This window comes from Macrotis lagotis, chromosome 1 (genome assembly GCF_037893015.1).
Source record: "Macrotis lagotis isolate mMagLag1 chromosome 1, bilby.v1.9.chrom.fasta, whole genome shotgun sequence".
Taxonomy (NCBI): Eukaryota; Metazoa; Chordata; class Mammalia; order Peramelemorphia; family Peramelidae; genus Macrotis; species Macrotis lagotis.
Genome location: NC_133658.1, coordinates 518392661 through 518417100, shown reverse-complemented (window position 1 = coordinate 518417100; position 24440 = coordinate 518392661). Strand labels below are relative to the sequence as shown.

General features: G+C 36.9%; 1 long non-coding RNA gene across 2 annotated transcripts in view; it reads right to left on the bottom strand.

Moving 5' to 3' along the window:
- Positions 1-17403: 17403 nt before the first annotated feature.
- Positions 17404-24440, bottom strand: part of LOC141520876 (uncharacterized) — an 84899-nt gene continuing 77862 nt past the window's right edge. For both annotated transcript variants that reach the window (XR_012477785.1, XR_012477784.1), the window contains exon 4: positions 17404-17463. This is a non-coding gene — a long non-coding RNA (uncharacterized LOC141520876). The remainder of the gene's footprint in view (positions 17464-24440) is intronic.

Here is a 24440-nt window from a genome sequence, read left to right as displayed (position 1 = left end):
GTTTTAAAAAAGAGAAAGAACTCAGAACTCTGGATTGTCTATCCTGCTTAAACCAGAGTGAACAAATCTCTATAGAGAAGGTTCAAAGATTCTCAGGATTCCAAAACAGTAGGGAGAGGTCCTCCTTTACAGTTCTGGAAAAGTACAAAAACATTCAGGTCAATTAATAAAGCCTAATTTTCCCTGGAGTCAGGAACTTGAGCCTCACTAAAGAAAAAATTAAGACTACCATTTTTGGTCAACTGTAACCTTGAGAATCAGATAAGACAAAGAAAAAGAGATTCTTCTAGTTCATGATATCTCCTGTGGGAACTCTGCCACACTCAAAAGAAAGACTTTGGTCCTTGAGATCCCCAGGGATCAAAGTTTCTTCATACACTCATACCCCCAAATACTTATTATTGACTTTGAAATGTGTAGTTTTATACAAATGATTTGATGAAAATATCCATTTAAACAATTTATAATGTCATGTGACTAATAACTAGTTTATGTTCTCAACAAAGTGATAAAATCCATGAATACTACTTCAATCCCTTTGAGTCTTTTTCCTTCTTTTCTCAATTCTGCTTCTCCATGATTCAAGTTAACAGTGGAAAAGAAACCAAAGACAGACCACTGCAAGCAGAGGGATGTTATTGGCTCACCTGCAGAAGACAAGAAAAAAACAACCTTCTCTCCTAGTTATAGCTGAGGTGGGAAGGGAATGAGGAGAAAACATAGAAACTTACCTAGATACTATCCAGTAAATAAAATAGATCATATATATATAAAACAAAGGGTTATATAAATAGAACAAAGGGTTATATATATACAATCTATTTATATCTCTATTCATACTTATAATTTTCTTAAAATTTATATGCATATAGATTCACACACAGAGACAGAGTAAGGGGGGAGAGAGAGAGAGAGAGAGAGAGAATGAAAAAAGTGAACAGATAGATAACTCTCTTCAGAGTCAAAACATTCAGATTCAAATCTTGCCTCTGACATATGTTACTGAGAAACCTGGGCAAATCATTTAACCTCTTTCAGTGCTCTAGGCAACTCTCAAAGATGATAAAATGCAGAATTGTTGATGATCTGCTTTAGTAGAGAAATCTTTGGTTCCCTTCCTCTATCTCACCTCCACACACACATATGTAACAGAACTCAGCTTTAACAACCTCTCCCACAGAGACCATAGATATTATTATTGTACCTTTTAGAAGCTGTAGAATTTTGACATACTTGCAATTTAGTCATTATTCTGGATAGACTTTACAGTGATGCTTTGAGAATCTGAGAGAAGACGAAGATAAAGAGGATGAAGAAAACTTTTTTCCTGAGAGAAATGACTGAATTTATCTTGTAAAGAAAATTTATGAGAATTTTTGATGAGTCTATGAAGAAACTAGAGAATTTAACTGTCATTCTAGAAAATTACCTGTCATGGCTGGAAAGACACTATAAGAGGAGAGAAATAATTTATTTCCTAAGAATATGGAGTTTAAATCTACATTATAAATAAATAAGAAGATGATTCTTGAGAGCTTTGGGCTATAATATTGAGACTGAATAGTGGTGTTCCAGAAGTAAAAAGAAATAACATATATACCAGGTTTTTAGAAATGAATCTGACCTTCCTCATAGCTAAAACATTATAAGTATTTATAGATTTATTTAATTGTTACATTGTTAAAAATCACATAGACAGTAACCTTAGTATTTATGTAATCCTAGTAGGTTGGGGTTTTGATATAGAATGGGAGATGAACAACAATGGGAAGAAAATTTCTTTATTAAGTAATATTCAAAAAATGAGGTTGGAAGCTCAAAGAAAATTAATAATTTAAGTTACAATTTTTGTAATTAATAAGGAAATAATGAATTACATCCTTACATTACCTTAGAACTTGGGGTGATGAGGATGAATATGGAAATGAATCAAATAGCAAGTTGAAAGGTGATCACTACTAAGTAGGATACATATGAATGTATTTACCCCCTCCCCAAAAACATTTGTATATTTATGTGTAAATACAATGCATATGTGTATGTAGATATAGGTGATTTATACCCACATATACATGCATAAACATACAGAGGTGTGTGTATATATATATATATATATATATATATATATATATATGTATAACAACATATAGGTGCACAGAGTAACTTTATTTGTATATAAATAATAGATTTATATGTATACTTACACTCACAAAAAGGTTTCAGATTCAAACTGAAGCTTTGTGTATGGCACTAAAGATTAGATTCCAGAGGTATCTTGCTAATTAATGTAGAGCATAATTTAATTTATTTCAAAACCTTTTAATCAGGGATTAAATTCTTTAATTCTCAAATAAGTGTGGTATAGTGAAAAAAGAATCATATTTGGATTCAAAGGCTATGAGTTTGAAGTTCAGATCTGCCACTTACTTACTGTGTGACTTGTTTCACTTCATCATGTGTTACTGAATGGACATGCAAAAAAAAAAATCACAAAACAGTTCTGATTGGGCCCACTATAAATTTGTATTAATCCTTAACTGGCCCTCACTGCAGCAAGGCAAACATTCTATAATTGTTTCATTCTGCCACTGTTATTCCAAACATTTTCTTGAGATTTCCATGACGTTCTTCCTCCAAACTTCTCAGCTAAGGACCTCATCTCATTTTTCACACACACACACACACACACACACACACACACACTCATTTGCCAAGAATTTCTCTTTCTCCCTTCATTCTCATCTCACACTCAGACATTTTCATCTATGATATCCTTTTTCATCCTGGTCTCAGACAAAGACTTGGCACTTCTTCTTGTCCTGACAAATTTCTATAGCAAACTGTTTCCACTATCTTCCCCATGCTCACTCTTATCTTCAGTCTTTCTTAAACTTTGTTTCTCAAACTTTGAGGAATATACTTCATAATGGGGAGTCAAATTTTAAAATGAACAAAAAAATAAAAAACTAGTTAAATGCAATTATATATATACACATTATAAACATCTTCAATCTTTCTCAAACTTTGAGGAATATACTTCATAATGGGGAGTCAACTTTCAAAATGAACAGAAAAAATCAGTTAAATGCAATTTATGTATACATTATAAACAGATATATACAAGATTATAGGTACATAAATGTGCACAAATGAATATATGTGCATAAATGCTTATATATTATATTTTTATATCAGATTATATATATATACATAGTTATATAGAAATATAGATGGATAGATAGATAGATAGATAGATAGATAGATAGATAGATAGAGATAGAAGGCTATCTGAAGAGGGAAAGTCTGAGTAATTAGAAGGGGAGAATTCTCCTGAAGAAAGTGAGATTTGAACTGCATCTTGAAAGAGGTCAGAAAAAAAAAAGAGTTAAAGGTAAGGTGTCAGAGAATTCTAGGATTGGAGGACAGACAGAGTAAAGGTGTGGTTTGGAAAATGATTATGAGCTGTGTGGACTTGGGAAAGTCACTTAACCCCATTGCCTTGCAAAAACCTAAAAAAAAAAGGAAGATGATTATGTGTGAAGATGTACAACTAGGCCACTGTTGTTGATATTTAGCATGCATGACAAGGAACAAGGTATAAACAACTTGAAAGGAAAGGAAGGGGATATTTATCAACCTGAGTAATGTTTTTTCCCCACTATCTATGAAAATGTTTATGATTCTTCCATCTTTTAAAAAAAATAAATCAATACTTGATAGAATTCCTGCTAGCTCTCTTCTCCCTTTTATGGCTAAAATAATTGAGAGAACAATTGACAGTTGATGCCTGTACTTCCTCTCATCTCTCTTAAACCTTCTGTAATTTGACTTCTGACCTCATCATTCAAATAATACTACCCTTTCCCAAATTACCAGTAATCTCTTAAGTGACAAATACAATCCCATCCCTATTCATCTTTGACCTCTCTGCAGCATTTGATGCCATTGATCATCTTCTCCTGAATCCTCTCTCCTCTCTAGGTTTCATGACATTGCTCACTCCTGGTTGGCCTCCTATGAATTGATTGCTTCTTCTCTAATTCCATTATTGATTCTTCAGTCATGTAGCACCCACTAACTGTGGGTGTACGTCACGGTACTACCTTGGGCCCTCTTCTCTTTTCATTCCATTTAAACTTTCTCAATTGGTGATTTCAACAGCTTCCATAGACTCATTTATTAAGTCCATGGAATTGATTCATATTCATATATTCATTTCTCTTATTTCTTTATCTGTATAGATTCATATGTATAATACACATATATGATCTGTGACACAGATATCCCTAGTTTCTCTGATGAGCTTCTCAAATTCAACATATTTAACATGATATTTTCCTTTTCCTCCCAACCTCTCCCAACTTCCAAATCCACATCAATATTCATCCAGTATCATCCTCAATCCCTCACACTCACTCACCCTATAAATCCAAGATCAAACCTTGCAGTTTCTGTCTTCTCTCCACTCACATAATCACAACTCTAGCTTAAACCTTAATGTACCTAATTCAGACTATTCTAATACTCTTCTAACTGTCCTCACAACCTTAAATAATATACCACTTCTAATTTGTTCTTCAATCAACTACCGAGGTGATTTTTCTAAAACATAGCTCTGACCATGTCATCCTGCCTCCTACTATCAATAAGCTCCAGTTACCTATGAGATCAAATATAGACAGGCAGCTAGGTAGTCTGGTAGATAATTTGTTGAACCTGGAGTCAGAAAGACCTGAATTCAATCTAGACTCAGACACTTACAGATTGTGTGACCCTGGGCAAATTTTTTAATCTCTGTTTTCTTCAGTGTCTTCATCTTTAAAATGAAGATAGTAATAGAGCCTACTTCTGAGGGTTATTGAGAGAATCAAATGATTTAGTAGTTGTAAAGAGCTTAGAGGAGTGCTTGGCAAATAATAAACACTATTTAAATGTTAGCTATTATACAAGCTCTTCTATTTGATCTTTGTAATTTTTTTTTTTAATTTAAGGCAATGGGGTTAAAGTGACTTGACCTTTCACACAGCTATTTAATTAAGTGTCTGAGGCTAGATTTGAACTCAGGTCCTCCTGGCTCCAGGGTCAGTGCTCTATCCACTGTGCCACCTGGCTGCCCCTCTGTTTAGTCTTTAATGCTCCTTCATAACCTGCACTCTTCCTTCATTTTCAGTCTGCTTACACTTTGGTCCTGTTCAGTCATGCTACAAGCCAGTTACACCAGTCTAATTTTAGGACTTCAAAATCCTGTCTTTTTCATCTCCATATGTCACATATATCCTCATATATAAAACATAAGGAGACCTTATGTGTACAATTCAAGCACACATATAATCATATATATCTTTTTATTCACTCTCTCTCTACATTGTATATATCCCTAGCTTTTCTATTGCCTTTTACAAGTTTTCTCCCCCATTGAAGGATATGCTCCTCATAAATAGGGCCTGGATGTTTTATTTTTTTGCCTTTTGTCTTCCTAGCTTAGCAGAGTATGACCTATTTTGTTGTTCAGTCATTCAATCTTGTCCAACTCTTCACAACCCAATGGACTAGCACATGCCAGGTTTCTCCACTATCTTTCAAAGTCTCACCAACTTCTTGTTCATTGTTTCCATGATACTATCTATCCATCTCATCCTCTGCTGTCCCCTTTTCCTTTTGCTGTCAAACTTTCCCAATATCAGGGTTTTTTTCCAATGAGCTCCATCTTCTTATGTTGCCACAGTATTTAAGCTTCAGTATTTGACCTTCCAGTGAATAAGAGGTTCATAATAAATGCTTATTAATTTATTGACTTCTCTAGGGCTCAGTCTCTTCATCTGTGAAATGAGCAGGTTATGCAGAGTGATTTATAATGCTCTTTTAGAGATAGAGCCTTTGTTATTAGGGAAATTATCTTTCTAGTTCTTCCAGAAATCCCTGTTGCAATCCAATTCTCACTTTCATTGGAAGGGGATCCTGAAATGACAGATTCTGTATCTTCCTGCTTGCACTGCCAAGTCTAGATAAATCCAATCTTTTCATGTTTATTGAGATTATACAAAGTACGTAGCATTTTATAAAACATTCTCTGTATGAGGAACAAAAAAGGAGGATACCTGAAAGTGAAAGAAATGAACTTAAGGAGGAATTTTATAATCAGGGATGAACAACCTTTTAGCTCTTCTGGACCTCATCATCCAACAGAAATCCATTAAGATCCGACTACAGACTTCAATACCCTTTCATGAATATAAAGCAACTCACAATACCAAAGTACAACAACAAAAGCAATGTGACTACATAAATGAAAATATGTGCAATGTGTAACACTTGGGAACCTCATACCTCCTCTTTCCATATTTCTTTATTCTAGTCCCTTTTGATCTTTATAAATTGGTTATATTTGCTTGTGATTTTTTTGGTGTATCATTGTACTTTCCATTTATAATGTTGTAGTTGCTATGTACATTGTATTCTTGTCTCTGCTTAATTCCTTCTGCATCTGTTCATTTACATTATTCCATGCTTCTCTTATTCAATCACACACATTTCATGTAGTATAGTAATATTCCATTATGTTCATGTGACACAAATTGCTTAGCCATTTCCCATTTGATAGGCATGTACTTTGTTTGCATTTCTTAGCTATCAAAAAGTGCAGTTTATTATTATTACTATTAAACAAAAGTTATGATTGCAGTTCAATATTGAATGTGGTTTACTTAAATGCCTTATTTTTCCTCCTTTGAAATATCTCAGGATTAAACAAAGAAGTTGATATGCTAAGGATAACAGAAGGGAATTGGTACAATTATAATTACTGACTCACAAAAAAGGGCATTATTAAATTTAATCTGCATTATTCACATTTTCTCCATTATTTTCTTAAGACTAGAAACAATCAACAAAATGATAGCACTGATTTGTAGCACTTGCTGGTTTCCTAAAGTGTAAACCCTCACACTAAAAATTTAATAACTGGTTCTTTGGTGGAGTTGGTTCAAAATCATACTTGATTACACTTGTTACTGCTTTATATAGGGTAATTTATGTGGTACAGTGGACAGAGTGCTGGGGTTGGAGGCAGGAAGATCTGAGTTCAAATATGATATCAAACACTCAGCTTGGCCGGGGTCACACAGCTAGTAAATATCTTAGACCTCATTTGAACTCAGTTCTTCTTGACTCCAGACCTGGTGCTCTATCCACTGTACTACCTTGCCATCCTATCAGCTTCTTAATTTCTTTACCAGTAAAAGGAAGGAACCAGATTAGATGAACTCTGAAGTCTGTTCCAACTCTTTTCCAGATCCTATTTATTGCCTTTGTAAATAAAATCAAAATACTATTTCTCATATCCCCCTCCTGACTTAGTTTCTAGGGACTAAAATAATTTTATAAGGAAATGGTCAGTAGTACATAAAGTAATAGACTTTAATTAGGACACTTTTTTTTTTCATAAGAAGAAGGCACAATACACTTTGATCCAGTAATACCACTACTGGGTCTATACCCTGAAGAGATGATGAAAAAGGATAAATACATCACTTGTACAAAAATATTCATAGCAGCCCTGTTTGTGGTGGCAAAGAATTGGAAATTAAGTAAATACCTTTCTATTGTTCTATTAGAAACCAGGAAGGATGGGGATTCAAGGAAGCCTGGAAGGATTTGCATGAACTGATGCTGAGTGACATGAGCAGAGCCAGAAAAACATTGTACACCCTAACAGCATCATGGGGGTGATGATCAACCTTGATGAACTTGCTCATTCCATCATTGCAACAATCAGGGACAATTTGGGACTGTCTATGATGGAGAATACCATTTGTATTCAGAGAAAGAACTGTGGAGTTTGAACAAAGACCAAGGACTATTGTCGTTAATTTAGGGGAAAAACTGATATCTTATTGTCTGATCTTGCTATCTCTTTTACTTTATGTTTCTTCCTTAAGGATATGATTTCTCTTTCATCACATCCAATTTGGATAAATGTATAACATGGAAACAATGTAAAGACTGGCAAATTGCCTTCTGTGGAGGGTGGGGGGAGGGAGGTAAGATTAGGGGGAAAATTGTAAAACTCAAAATAAATAAAATCTTTAAAATAAAAAGAAGACACAAAATCTAACCTGAGGCAGGACAATTTAGAAGAAATGGCAAGAGGATAGGGATCTAAAATAAAGGATACCTCCAAACTTAGTCACCTGGAAGGGCAAAGGATATCCTTAATCTGTCACTGGGGATCGGGTAGATCTCAGTTAAGGTCTCAGTTTATAGAGGGGTTAGTGTTTGGGAAGGTCAATTGTTGAATCTTGAATGTGATGATCTTCAAGCCCTGGAAGGAGTTCGAAGGTCTTACAGTATGATTGTCTAACCTTAACAGGCCAGACTTCATCAAGTTATCTATCCCTCTGCCTAGTAAATAGATGGAACAGCTGGGTTCCATCATCTCCACAGTCAGGGCACCTATGCTCCTTGTGGTGGTCTTGGTTTTATATAGAGATGAAGAATTAGACCAAATTCCTATCTCACTTAGGAAGTCAGAAGGAAAGAGAAGTAACAGGTGTCAATGAACAGTTATTCTCCCTCTCTGACTTAAATTAGGAGGAATAATTTCCAATAGCTAAACACAGATAGCTAAAAGGGGTGACAAAGACTTTAACTTTTCAAGAGTATACTTAGGGGCAGAGAGTTCAAAAAAGTAAATAATAAAAATGGAAGGTATACAAGAAACCCTATTGTTGAAAAATATCAGAAATATTCTGCCTACATCTCACTTTTGTTTCCTCATAAGCTTAGACAGAAAAGTGAATTGGGCCTCTCTAAATCAAATTTCCCCCCTCCCCATCTCACTTAAAACAAAGGGAGAACAAATTATAAAGACCTCAATAGTTGTTATATAATTTATCAATGATGATATTTGGCATTTAATAAATACACTATCTGGGACAGTTCATTGAAAATGACATTTTAAAAAATAAGGCTTCTTTCTAGTGGGTCTCCTTATATATAACCTTATATCATTTCATGTCTATCAGTGAAAGACAGAACAAGCTATTAAGAGATTTGGACCAAATCTGGATAGAGAAATGTCCAGCTGTTACTTCTATTTTCTCTCTACAATTTTACTCTTTAATTTGCTGTGTTTGTGATGTCAGCTCATTATTACTGTGATTGTTCCTGATGACATTAATGCATTATACCACAGGTGCCATCTGCTCATAACTTCCCTGTAGGGTAAGTGGTAAGTAATTGCTTCACACTGATAATCCATTTTTCAGATAAAGTAGCAGAAATACAAGAACAAATAGTTGCTTTAGTGGACACAATGATTCCATAGTTTAAGAGAGAACCAGACCCTTTTTGCACCATCTTTGACTCAAAATAGTTGAACTCCCATTAGAATATAAACTCTGTGAGATAAAGGGGCTATTTCTTTTCTTGGCATTCTCAGAACCTAATATAGTGCATGATTTTTTTTTTCATTTTCAACATTCATTTTTATTCTTATTTGTTTATTTATTTTGAATTCCACAACCTTCCCCCAAACTTGCTCTCCCCCCACCCCACCCTACAGAAGGCAGTCCTAGTCTTTACATTGTTTCCATGGTATACATTGATCCAAGTTGAATGTGATGAGAGAGAAATCATATCCTAAAGGTAATAGTCTTTGGTCTTTGTTCAACTCCACATTTCCTTATACATTGCTAAAATATTCTTGTTTAAGAGCAAACATAATACCCTCCACCTACAAAAATATAGAACCTCATGAGAAATAAAGCAAAAGAAAGAGAAAAAATATGTTTCAGTCTGTGTTCTGATACCATCAGCTCTGTCTCAGGTGGATTGCATTCTTCATCATAAATCCATCAGAGAAGCCACTTCTGTACTTTTCCACAGTTGGCGCCACTTTACTGTAACTCCCTCCATTCATTCCTCCCCACTAACTATACTATACTATATTCTCTCTCTCTCTTCACCCCATCCCTCTTCCAAAATGTGCTGTAGGGCAGCTGAGTGGTACAGTGGACAAAGCACCAGCCCTGGGGTCAAGAGGGCCCCCAAGCCCACATACCACCCCAGAGACCCAGCAAGCACCTGGCCCCATGGTCCGAGCCAGGCCACCCAATCCCAGCACCTTGCAAAAAGTAAAACAGTTACTGCGTGATATCTGACTATTCTCTCCCATGATCTACCCTCTCCTCCATCACCCACATGCCTCCCACTTCCCCCATCCCCCCTCTCTCCTCCAGATGTCTATACTTTATTGAGTGTCTATGCTGTTTCCTGTCTGAGTCATTTCTGATGGTTCCCTCATTCCCCCTTGCCTTCCCCCTTCCATATCATTGCAAAAGCTCATTGCAAAAAAAGTCTTCTATATGAAGTATCTTAGCCTATTCTACCTCTCCTTTCTCTTACACCCAGTACATTTCCCTTTAAGCCATTGACTCCATTTTTACAATATATTATATCTTCAAATTCAGCTCTCTCCTGTGCTTCTATAAGAGCTCCTTCTACCTGCTCTACCAAATGAGGAGGCTCATGTGAGCATTATCAGCATCATTTTTCTATACAGGAATACATACAGTTCATCATCATTAACTCTCTCATAATTTACCCTTCTCCTCCACTCTCTATGCTTCATCTGAATCCTCTATTTGAAGGTCAAACTTTCTGTTCAGCTCTGGTGGTTTCAAAAGGAACATCAAAATTCCCCTGTTTGATTGAAAGTCCATCTTTTCCCCTGGAAAAGGATGTTCAGTTTTGCTGTGTAGTTGATTCTTGGTTGCATTCCAAGTTCTTTTGCCTTCTGGAATATTAGATTCCAAGCCCACGAGCCCTTAATGTAGTTGCTACTAAATTCTGTATGATCCTAACTACAGTTCCACAATTTTTGAATTGTGTCCTTCTGACTGCTAGTAATATTTTCTCTTTGACTTGGGAGTTCTGGAACTTGGCTATAATATTCCTAGGGATTGTATATATTTTTTTGATCTCTTTCCAGGGGAGATTGGTGGATTCTTTCAATTTCTATTTTGTCCTCTGGTTCTAGAATATCACGGCAATTTTCCTGTAGGAAATGAGGTCAAGGCTCTTTTCCTGATCATGACTTTCAGGTATCCCAATAATTTTTAAATTTTTTCCTGAATCTGTTTTCCAGATCAGTTGTTTTTTCAATGAGATGTTTTACATTTTCTTCTAATTTTTCATTCTTTTGGTGTTGAAGTATTGTGTCTGGATTTCTCATAAAGTCATCAGCTTCCTTTAGCTCCATTCTACATCTGAAGGATTTGTTTTCCTCAGAGAGCTTTCTTATCTCCTTTTCTTTCTGGCCAATTCTGCTTTTTAAAGCATTCTTCTCCTCAATAACTTTTTGAACTGTTTTATCCATTCGACCTATGCTGGCTTTTAACATGTTATTTTCTTCAGCATATATTTGGATCTCCTTGACTAAGCTGCTGATTTCATTTTCATGTTTTTCTGTATCTCTCTCATTTCTTTTCTCAATTTTTCTTCTATCTCCCTTACTTGACTTTCAAAATCTTTTTTTTTTAACTCTGTCATAGCCTGAACCCAACTTCCATTTTTCTTGGAGTCTAGATGCAGAAGCTCGTACTTCCTCATCTTCAGATTGAGTATTTTGATCCTTTTTGGGATCATAGACAAAGTATTTGTCAATAGTCCGGTTCCTTTTTCTTCTCTGTTTACTCATTTCCCCCAACCTGTGCCTGGTTTTGGGGTGCTTCCTGAGCTTTTGAGTATTATTGGGACCTGCCACAAGGACCTCAATGTGTGAGACTTTGACTGCTCTCCTGGTCTGTGAATGACTACAAATGTACCCCTCTGCCACAGGGCTGGGGGGGGGGGGTCCCTGTTCTATGGGGGGCCTAGACTGCGACCAAGATCTAAATGTGGTCAGAGACCCAGAGTCCTGATCCTGGGACACAGACCTCAGAAGTCTGTCTCTACTTCCCTACCTTCAGTGGGCTGAACACTCAGGGTGTCATCTCCTGGAGTCTCCTGCTTGCTGGCTCCTGCTTCCATTTAATGGATCTGGATGTGCTGATGCTACAACCACCCTGAGGGCCTGGGCTTCAGACTCTCTCTGGCAGAGGTCTCCCCGCTGCTCCCTGCTGATCCTCCAAATTGTGCCCAGTGCTCCTTGGTGTGCAGGTCAGGAAACTGGTTCTGCTGCTGAGAGCCACAACTCCCAGCCATTCTGGGGCTGTTCCCAGGAGGTTTAAATTTCTTCACTCTGGTGGGACACCCCTCTAAACCTGTGAAACAGAGTTTTCCCACTATTTTCCAGGTTACCTTGGGCTGGAGAATTTCCTCACTGTATCTTTCTGTGGGTTCTATCTCTCAAAAATTTAATTAGAGTCATAATTTTAAGATTTTTGAAATATTTTGGAGAGAGAACCTAGGAGAGGCTCTTCTCCTGCCACCATCTTGGCTCTGTCCCAGTGCATGAAATTTATTATTGTTGTGTCCATTGTTGGGATTGTTGTGTCCAATTATTGGGATACCTGAAAGTCATGATCAGGAAAATGGATCAAATGATCAAAATACTCAATCTGAAGATGAGGAAGTACGAGCTTCTGCATCTAGACTCCAAGAAAAATGGAAGTTGGGTTCAGGCTATGACAGAGTTAAAAAAAAAGATTTTGAAAGTCAAGTAAGGGAGATAGAAGAAAAATTGAGAAAAGAAATGAGAGAGATACAGAAAAACATGAAAATGAAATCAGCAGCTTAGTCAAGGAGATCCAAATATATGCTGAAGAAAATAACATGTCTTGTGTCCATTTCTTTGTGACCCCATTTGGGGATTTTCTTGGTAGAGATAACCAAAGTGGTTTGCTATTTTCTTCTTCAGCTTATTTTACAGATGAGAAACTGAGGTCAACAGGGTTATGTGACTTTCCCAGGGTTATACAGCTAGCAAGTATCCAAGGCTAGATTTGAACTCAGGAAGATTAGTCTTTCTGATTCCAAGTTCAGGGTTCTATCTAATGCAGCATCTAGCTGATACCAAGTAAACATCTAATAAATGCTTCCTGAATTAAATTGAACTTTCTTTTAATTTTCATCTAAAGTTCAGTTTAACTTTTAATTGTTGTATTGAAGGAAGGAGGAGAGAGGGACAAAAACAGTTAAGTGTTCTTAGAAACCAAGAGGGTTCTAATCACCAAAAGAAATTGGTGATTCATCAGAAAAGCCTCATCAGGTCATGGGAATGAAAGATAATGGTCCATTTAGTTTCAGCTGTGGTAGATGAAGCTTTGGACTAGAAAACATCAGCTTATTCATTAGCTATGGTGAGGCTGACTCATAAAAATCTGTGGGCTCTGGTTCAGAATTGAAATAGCAGAGCAAGGAACCTGTGACTAAGAAGGATATGAGGTATATAGACAGGATGGAAACAACTCCAGATATTTGAGGAAACAGAAATTATGTTGAGGAGTTAGGACCACTTCCTCACAGGCAAGTTGATGATGTTTCTGTTTGCTTGTTTTTAAATTAAATTTATTTCATATTGAGAAATCTATAGACCATCCAATTAAAATTTCACCTATTTTCCCTCAAAGCTCTTCAGCATAACATAAAAAAACCTATTATTCAATCTTGATTCTACCTACTCCCTGCCACAATTTTGTTGTTGTTCAGTTGTTTCAGTGATATTCAACTCTGTGACCTCATTTTGGTATTTTCTTGGTGAAGATACTGGAATGATTTGTCATTTCTTTCTTCAGATTATTTTATAGACAAGAAAACTAAGGCAGATCAGGTGACTTGCCTAGGATCACACAAGTAGTAAATGTCTGAGGCCAGATTTTCAAGATGAATCTTGCTGATCCCAAGACCAGCACTCTATCCACTATACCACCTAGCTGCTCATTTCTGTGATATTACTCAATTCAATTCAACAAAAATTTACTAAGTACCTGCTATGTACTGAACATTCTGATACTTACTGAAGATAAAATGATGAAAAAAAGAAATTTTCCTTGTCCTCAAAGAGTTTACATTTTTTTAACAGAAGTAGCATGTACATAGATAAGTAAATACATTATATATATATATATATATATATATATATATGTATAAAGTAAATGTACAAAAGACTATGGAGTCCATCAGCATCATTTATAGGTCAGCTCTTAGTCTACAAAGGGGTGAGGAACCTTTTTTTTGCCAAGGATCCTTTGGATATTTATATCATTCATAGGTCATACAAAATTAATAACTTAAAAATTAGCCTGCTATATTTGGTCAAACATTTAATTAATTCACCCTTAAAAATTTCCTAGACTTATTGAATTATCAATCCTGCCTGCTATCCTTGGCATAGCAGTCTAGAACAAATGATTTTGCAGGCCTTATAGAATCCACTGCAAGTTCCCGACCCCTGGCCTACAACTTAACTTGTTCTTATCTGATCAACCTGAGTTCTGGGGTAATCCAAGTATTTATTTGTATATTTCTTCATTAATTAATAAAAATTTCAGTTAATCTCTCAATTAGCTAAATTCAGAATACCAACACCCCATTCAAATATTATTTAATAAAGTAAAGAAACTTTCTTCTTTCCCAAAAGTTGTTATTCATATTCTCTTTACATATGTTAAATCATCTATGATCAAATAAATATAAAGGTTACTAAATATATTAACAATAAAATAAATATATAACTACTTATAATATTTGAGCTACAAGAACAATTACAATTTAATATCACTTTTATTGTTTTTATTGTTGAATTATATCTGATTCTTTACAACTCCATTTAGTGATTTCCTGGCAAAGATCTTAGAATGGTTTGCCATTTCATTCTCCAGCTCATTTTTCAGATGAGAAAACAGTGGCAAGCAGAATTAAATGACTTGCCTAGGATCACACATCTAATAAGTATTTGAGAATGGATTTGAACTCTGGTCTTCTTGATGCCAAGCCTGGCACTCTATATTCACTATGCCACTTAGTTGCCCCAAGTCAGCTTTAATCACTTCTATAATTTCAGATGACTTCTCCTTATATCTGTTAAGACAGTCCTACCATACAATTTCCTCAAGATGCAAAATAAAGTATTTTATCAAGAATCTTCATCCTTTTTGAAAAATATTAGAATCATTTTATAAAGAAAGAAATCCTCTCTATTTTCTTTCCTTCTGTTATCATTCAGTCTCTTTCCAGATGTGGCAGGAAACAGATAAAACTTAACTTTTCATCTCTTTACAAATAACAGTTAAAACTCTCTATTTCCTCACAAACTCCTTATAGCTCCAAGTCAGAACACTCTCCCTTATTTACTCCATAGGGAAAAGCACCTCATAGAATGACAACTATTATTCCTTGTTTTTCAGGGAAACAGGAAGAATTTATATGGCTTCTTAAGAGAAACTTTTGAACCGGAGATTCTATAAATACAAAATTTTAATTTCTAGATTAGAGGAGATAATATTAACAGGGGGAACACTGAAAGTTTTAAGTAGGGGGAGATGGAGTTCCCAAGAGGCAGAATCAAATTGTATTCCAAACACAAGAAACCATGGAGATACAGTTATATAGGGAAGTGGTCAAAAATATTGGGAAGGAAAACAATCCTTGAAGAGGAGTAATATGAAGTTAAGTATGGTTTGAAGTCATGAAGTGCTTTCAATGTCAAGCTGAGTATTTTCTAGAAATGATAGAAATTTCTGAAGCTTCTGAAACATAAAAGTAAAATGGTTCAATGGTAGTTTGACAGGTGCATGGAGAATGAGTTGGAGAGAGGGGAGAAATTCATTAGGAGACCATTGCAATATTATAGACAAGAGATAGAGACAAGAGGGGACAAATAGGAAATGTTGTGAATTCAAAAATCTTTGATAACTGATTAAATATGGGAAATGAAGGTAAAGAGGGATGACTGACATTTCCAATCTGAGTGACTTGAAGGATAATGGTGTCCTTGCCAAAAATTAAAAATTAAGAAAGAGGAGTAGATTTAAAGGAAAAGATAGTCAATCCTGTTATAGATCTATTGAATTTAGATGAGGCACCACTTTTGAGATATCTGATAGACAGATGCAAAACAGAGACAGGAGCCTGGGAAAGAGACTTGGCCAGGACATATAGATCATCCACATATTGATGGCAATTGAACCCATGGAAAAGGATGATATAAAAAGAGATTTAATATAAAGACCAAGAGGAAAGGGTGTAAAATAGACAATTCTAGAGTTTGGGGGTCTGCACAGTGTTTAGAGAGGACTTGCACCTCTGGTGTGAGAGTCAATCCCCTTTCAGGGCTGCTCATCCACCTTGTGGATCCATTTATCACAACCTCACCTGTGGCTCCAAGAAGCTGTAGCATGCAGTAGCCATCCCTGGCAGACAGGATAAAGCCAGGTTAAGGATAACCAACAAACCTCAAACTCATCATGAATTAGGGGCATGTTTACACCTAACATATGAAGATATACCCAGGTGGAATGGGTGGATTAGAATAATTTATTCCTTAGGTCATGAATTCAGCTGAAGCAAGGTGATGATCAGACACTGAAGATGCCAAGGATATCCACTGCACTGCATTCTGGACCATCTGTAGTCTTGACTTTTGTTTTGCCACTGGACTCTAGAAAAGAAAATTAAGCTGATGACTTTTGTGTGACTCTGCCTTACTTAAATATTTGACCCTATTATGTCTTTTTCAGAAACAGAGGACTAACAATAACAACACCAGAGTCTTTGAACTTGCCAACTCTTTTCTGGGTTTCATTTAGACCCAGAATGAGCCTATGGATGTTGAGTTTAGTTTAAGGCTCTTCACTCTCCTTCAGATCTTAGATGTGACCCTGGTTTTATTCTCCCTGGGAGGCAGGGTTATCTTTAATTTCAGGGACCAAATCAGAGAAGTATTCCTTTTCCCAACTATAACCTTTATAAAGAAAAAAGAAAAAACAAAAGCTTCCAGGTCCCTCTCCTCCTTTCTCCTCCTCTTGCAGTCTTGAGACTAGGTGAATTGGAGCTAAAGGAGGCTACTATCTACCTATTGTACATTTCAAGTCCATTCTTTTCCTTATATCAGGGCCAATACAATTATGATAATTTTTTTAAGTTTATAGTCTTGTAATTATAGGTTTTAAGTAAGCACATGTAAATTTATATGAATCTTAGGCAAGTAAAGCAACACTAGATTAAATAAGAGGGAAAAATCCAGTATTTTGAAATGTACCTTCCCATTGTTGTGAAATGGAAAGTATTAATTGCTTAGATTCCTTCAGAATCAGAAGTCCATAAGAAATCTCTAGAATCTCTCCTGGTCTCCTACCAGGCATAACTCAGCATACAGAGGCTATTTCTGGTTGCCCAATTGAGCAATCCTGTTCCCCCCGCCCCTGAGTTCCTAGCATTATTGTACATTAGAGAGGACTCCACCTTATTTTTCTCTGTTGGCTCCATTTCTGTAAATTTGATTGCCCGAGGCACTGGAAAAACCTAAACAACAATAAAAAGCTTCAGGGTACTGGAAAAAATTACTTGTATTCTTCCCAAAACCAAGTCCCAAGCAGGATCCAAGAGAATATAGAATAGCAATCTGGGGAATGCATGCCCAAAGGTGGCACTCACACGGAGTAACAGGTGTGACACAGCCACGGTTAACTGAAGCAAAACTGCAGCAAAGCACTATGGAAAGGGTTAGAGATTCAGGCTTTCAATCTTGCTTTTTGATGCCTATTAACCCTGTGTCATTGGGTAAATCATTCTCATTCCATGGCCTCAGTTTTTTCATCTATAAAATGATCTAAAATGAAGGGAGAATTTGGATCCCTATTTATTTTATCACAGTTCCTTTATTCCATCTTTGTCCTTAACCTGATTCTTCAGAAAGAAAGAAAAAAATAAAGATGGAAGGAAGGAAGACATGCTATATTGCAGAAATTAATCATGGTCAAATGGATCTCAAATGAATATCATATGTTCAGGGTGTGAATTCGGTTCTTGATACCCTTGGGTACTTCTGAGTGAGAGACACTTTCTTCTAGGCTGGCAGAATTTTTTTCATGCCTGTAGGAATAGTCATATGCAGTTAAATTCAAAAGAAGTCTTTGGCAGCAATGCAATCTGAGGCTAGATTTCTCTTGCCTATATAGTGAAAAGGCTTCATTGGTAACATCAGTTCTTATTAATGACTTATCTCATTTTTAAAGTGTTCTTGAAGATTTGTGAGCACTATTTGGCCAAAGATAGGGGGATAATCTTTTCTGAGAGCTAATTGGGCAAAGAAAAGAGCCTAGTTGACGGACCATCCTCTCATAATTGTGATTGATCTTTGACTCTTATTGACCTCAAATGTAGGGGCTTATTGTCTAAGGGGAAAACTATTGAGGGTATGATTTACTTTGTTCACCTAAATATAACATATAATCAATAATAAAGGCACATAGATTTCCCATTGGATAGAGTGATGGGCCTATAGTCAGGAAGTTGTTATTCAGTTGTTGCAATCATCTCTAACTGTTCATACCCCCATTTGGGGTTTTCTTGATGAAGTTACTGGAGATATTTGCAATTTTTCCTCCAGCTTATTTTTGCAGATTGAGGCAAACAGGATTAAATGATTTGCCTAGGATTGCACAGCTAGTAAATGTCTGAGGTCAGATTTGAACTCAGAAAGATTAACATTCCTGACCAGGTGTGTGAGATTTTGTCCTTCTTTCTCAAAGAGGACCCTGATATCAGGTAGGTGATGAGACAAGCACACGAATTGGATTTGACTGAGGCTGGGCTGTGCTAAGTCTCTAGCCTCACTTTCTCCTTCAGAGCCATCTGGGTCCAGTGGCAAGATAAGAATTAGGACAATTGGAGATGGACCAGGGCTAGCACTTACCCATTCTATCATATAACTGCCCCACAGGAGTCAGGAAGACCTGTGTTCAAATCTTACCCTAGGCACTTAGTAGTGGGCAAGTCATTTAATCTGTTTACCTCAGTCTCCTCAGCTGTTAAATGGAGAGATAATAACCTCCCATGACTGTTATGAAGATCAAATGTGATAGTATTTGTAAAGTGCTTAGCATGGGGTCTAGCATATAATAAGCCTTATATAATTTTAGATATTATTATTATTAGTTACTATTTTGAGAAATGAATTATCTTGGGATTCTGCTTATCTCATCAGATACAGGACCACCCATGTGGTTACACCTCCAACTTAACCATGCATTCATGGTTTGGGGTTCAGTTAACTGCTACCCTAGGAACAATCCTGTTGGTAACTCCTCCTGGTATCTTCATGGACCCCCCCTAATTCCTCCCCATTCTTCCCTTTAATATTCAATCAGTAGACTCAAACAATGATTACCAAAGGCATTTATATACTCAAGTGAAGTTCCCTCTGAACTTCCCTCCTCCCCCCAAATCTCCCCACACATGTGAGCTACACTCTACCACAAATGATTAGCAGAAGTCTAAATTTGTCTTCTCTTAGGCAGTCAGGAGGCAGATGAGGCATTATAGCTTTTTCTTTCAACAGTTCTTCCTAGCTAAAGGCTAGGTTCACAGGCAAGGTCATATTCAGACGAATGACCCCTAGTTCTCTAAAGAGCCCTGAAATTAAACAGCTCAATCACCAATGTAAACCATTTATTGTCTGAGGAATAAAAAATGATTTATTGGGAAGAGAAGATCCTAAAAGGGAGCAGAGAGGAAGAAAATGTTCTTCAGCTGCTCAAACAGGAGTACGATGAAGATGAGATATTATAGTTTCTACAGACTTACGGGTGGGTAAAGGAAAAGGATACCAGCAAACACAATAAGCTGGACAGGAGATTGTTCAGAAAGACCCGAGTGAGGCTGCAGCTTCCATTCCATCCCCTTGAGCTGATCACTGGCTTCTGGCAGCTACAGGCATCTTCAGATTCAGCTAGAGTTTATTCTTAAAGGATTACTGGTATGTCAAGCAGCTTTGAGCTTCAGAAGCCTGGTTGTTGTGTAACTCTATTGTCCTGTGAAAATGGGAAGCTCTAACCTAGAGTAAAGTCATTACAGAGCCCATGTCCACACCAGGGATCATCACCTAGCTCTTGCCAGTCAGTTTCTCAGTTGTTTTAAGAATTTCTTATTGGTTCATGAAAATGAGTGATTAAAGAAAATACTGAAGTGGGGGGAGGGTTCTCTGGGCAAATTTGTGGTCACTTCTGATTGTCTTTCCTGACTTTTTCCAAGTGCAAAAGTACTATTCAAAGCCTTAGATTCTTTAAAAGACAGAAAATGATTCAATTACACCTGAGAGGCTGCACCCTTACATCATTCCTTTGTTTCCTTCCATTGTCTAATCCTAAATGATTTCAAATCTCTGAAGTCTAAAAAGGAAACACATACATCCTAATAAATATACTAAGAATGACCCAGACCAGAGCTATTGCTGGGGGATATTTTTAGGGGGGGGGAGGGGAGGGGAGTGGAGGGAGAGGAAGGGAGAGTGGAAAAGAAAGGAGAGCAGGATGAATTTTTGCAAAAGTTAAAAGGAGCAAAAAAAAATTTGTTTCACTTTAGACAAGAAAGTTATGAAGCTACTAGAGTCAGTGCTGCAAAGAAAACCAATATACAAGCAAAAAAGATTATAATGCATATGATATGCCCATCATTGAGGAATGGCTATTGATTGTGGTGGAATATTATTGTGCTATAAAAAAATGAGGAGCAGGATGATTTTAAAAAAACCTGAAAAGACCTATGTCAACTGATGCAAAGTGTCCAGAACCAGGAGAACACTGTATATAGTAACAGCAAAATTGTATGATAAACTGTGAATGACCTAACTATTCTCAGCAATGCAATGATTCAAGACAATTCCAAAAGACTAATGATGAAGTATTCTATGCCTCCAAAGAAAGAACTGATATTGTTTGAAATAGACTGAAACAAGCTGATTTTTCACTTTCTTTTATTCTTCTTTTATTTGTCTTCTTGTATAAAATGACTAATGTAGAAATGCTTTACATGATTGCATATATTTATATAACCTATATCTTATTTCTTTCTGTCTCAGAGATGGGGATAGGGTTGGGAGGGATAGAATCTGGAACTCAAAACTTTTAAAAATGTTTTAACAGATAACTGGAGAAAATAAAAATATATTATTTTTTAAACTAATACATATAATAATCAATACTATTTAATACAAATTTCTTCTGCTTAGGAAAGGAGTTTCCCAAAATAAGAATTGTACTTAAAATTGCAGTAGACTATAAGCCACAGTAGCAATAGCAACAGTGCTAATTTAGAATTGACCATAATTTTAATTCTAAAGAATATACCTCAAAACAAGGGGTGAGTCACAGAGGTCAAAATAAGTCACTAGATAATAGAAGAAAAAAAGCAAAACTGTCCTCACTTTCTATCACCAAGTACTTCTACAATATTTGATTTCTTGTTCCTTGACTGACTCAACTAACTTTTGCTAAGCTATTGTTCATCATTCACTTTTTTTTTAGTTTTTTTGTAAGCCAATGGGGTTAAGTGGCTTGCCCAAGGCCACAGCTGGGTAATTATTAAATGTCTGAGGCTGAATTTGAACTCGGGTCCTCCTGACTCCAGGGCTGGTGCTCTATCCACTGTGCCACCTAGCCACCCCTGTCATTCACTTTTTGAAGAGAACCAATGCCATCAAGGTGATGACTCCTGTATGAATTGGATTTAAGTGAGGCAGAATTGTACAGTCATCAACCTCATTTGCTTTTCCAGAGACATTGAAGTCCAGTGGCAAGAAAAAAGTCAGGATGACTAAGGTTGCAGTGGATGACCTTGGTGTCTTCCATGTCTGACCAAACTCCACAGAACCTGTTTCAGATGCCTTCATGACCCTTAGAACAAATTCTTTTCAATCACCTATTCCACTGGGGAAAGTTCTCCATGCTTAGAATAGACATCCCCCACTCACTGACAGGTTTAAGATTTATCATTTACCCTCAGCTCGGTTTAGTCAGTTCACTAAAATATGTTACCTTTTGGGGCCACAGATGAGAGTTAAGAAAGGTAGATGAGTTGCCTGAAAAGGACTTGGTAAGCTTCACAGCAGAGGTGCTAGTCCTCCCCAAGTACCTATGTAACCCCATTAAGGTGTTAACAGATAATGAAAATGTGACCAGACAAAGCAGCTACTGTTATACAGTTTATTTCTTTTTGAAAATATTAAATTTAGTATTTTATTTTCCCATATTATATGTAAAAATAAAAACCAGTTTGTTTCTCAAGCTTTTTTAGTCTCGGCCCCCTTTATACTCTTAAAAATTATTAAGACCTTTTAAAATGAGGGTTGTTGGGCAGAAGGATAAAATGACTGAACAACATGAAGTCCAATCCCCTAATTCTGCAGATGAGGAAACTATATTCTGGAGTGGCCAAGTAAATAACACATCGCTAAAATCTTAATTTGGGGGGTCCTAGTCCTCTTGCCTTATACCAACTGGGTTTTAGAATACGGCACTCCTCACACATTTTGCTTATCTCCTACCATTTTAGGAAGGCTATAAATCTATACTGGAGCAGGGGACCAAGATGACGAAAAGACAAGGGACTGCCACCAGAAGTTAGTTGAAAGAACTGGGGATGTTTAGGATAAAGGGAAGACTTGTAGGGGGTGGGGGGCAGTACATGGGTATGAGAGCTTCTTTTCAAGGGGTATCACAAGCTCCCCAACTGGGAACAATGGGTAGAAATTGTAGAGAAGTAGACTAGAGCTGAATACAACAGAAATCTTCCCTCCAAACAGACCTATCCGAATTGGACTGTGCTGCCTCCTCAAGTGATGAGTGTCTTCTGGTCAGGGGTCTCATTGACCAAGCTCAGCTTTGATTTAAATGGCCTTTGACAATGGTTCCTTTCCAGAGACTCATGTTCAATGATTTCCTGTTCTGTTTCCTCTAAGGTGGGGAGGGAGGGAAAGTTCACATCATTTTAGGGCTAAAGCCCAGAGAGGTTTCCTTCAGAGATCTGGGAGAGGCCTGGGGCCAATGCTGCCAGGCTAAACCTTCTCTCCTTGGTTACTCAGTTGTCTCCCCCTCCCCTCCCAGGGCAGCTGCCACAAGGAAAACAGAGCTTCTCTGCCAGAAGTGAAAGCCAGAGACAGAATTCCCCAGGTGAGTCCCAGTCTGTGACTAATCAGCCTGAGAGCTGATTAGCGAGATAAAAATCGAGAAGAATGTTTTGCATAATTTGGCAAAGCCCTGGGTCTCCATGTGCGAGTGTTTGTTTATCGGGTCTCCCTTCAGCCTTCAGTGAGACAGTTCCATTCCTAGAGAAGGAAAAAACATCATGCTTTCCGGCACCCGGGGTTGATTGCTGAGTGTGCCCGCTCATCTCCTGGGCAGGGGAAGGGTAGGAATAAGGAGGATAGGGGGGGTGTTGTTCTAGTGCCAGAGTGTGATGGGGCTGGGGCCCAATTTGGAGGCAGGTTCCTTGGATCCCATCTCTGTTTTGCCTGTCACACTTGGAAAATTCCAAAGCTCTTCAGCTGCACGGCTGAAAGCAAAGAGGATGGTGGGGGTGGAAGGAGGATGGATGAAAAGATTCGTTTTAACTGAACTTCTGGGAATAGACTGCTATCAGACAGCCGGTGTGCCAGAAAATAGCTAAGCAAAGAAAAAGAAAAACTGGTAAAGAAACAATAATTCCATTCTCACTTCCCCTCCCCCCCCAATAAATCCCATGGCTCAAGACTATGTGATTCAATAAAGAGTTATAGGCAATTATCATATGCAAGTTGATGCTTTGGGAGCAGTGAACAAAAAAAAAATGTAACATTCCCTGCCCTCATGAGCTTATAGTCTTACAAGGGAGCCACAAGTAGACAGGAGAGGACATATGAATGAATAAATGAATGAATGAACATTTGTTAAGTGTTTACTAAAGAAAGCATTGAGATAAGAACTAGAAGTAAAAACAGAAAAATAGAGAGAAGGACCTGCTTTCAAGGAACTTGCATTCCAATGGGAAAGGAGAGAATAATGCATGGTGAGAGGTTTCAGCTGTGACCAAATACAAAAATCTCAAATCCTTAGGATGACCAAGAAAAGAATCTGGTGATGCATCTTTTATTTTTTTGTTATATATATATATATATATATATATATATATATATATATATATATAAAATTTTATGCAAATGATGTTTTTTATACATTACTAAAATATTCTTGGTTAAGAGTAAACATAATACCACCCCCCAAATATAGACCCTCATGAACAATAATGTAAAGGAAAGAGAACAAAATAAAATTCAAAAAATGTGCTTCAGTCTATGTTCCAACACTACCAGCTCTGTCACAGGTGGATCACATTATTTATGAGAAGTCCATTACAAAAGCTACTTCCATATTTTTCCACTGTTGCCATTGCTGATCGAAACTCCCTCCATTCATACCTCTCCACTACTATATACTACATTTTCTCTCTCCTTTCACTCTGTCCCT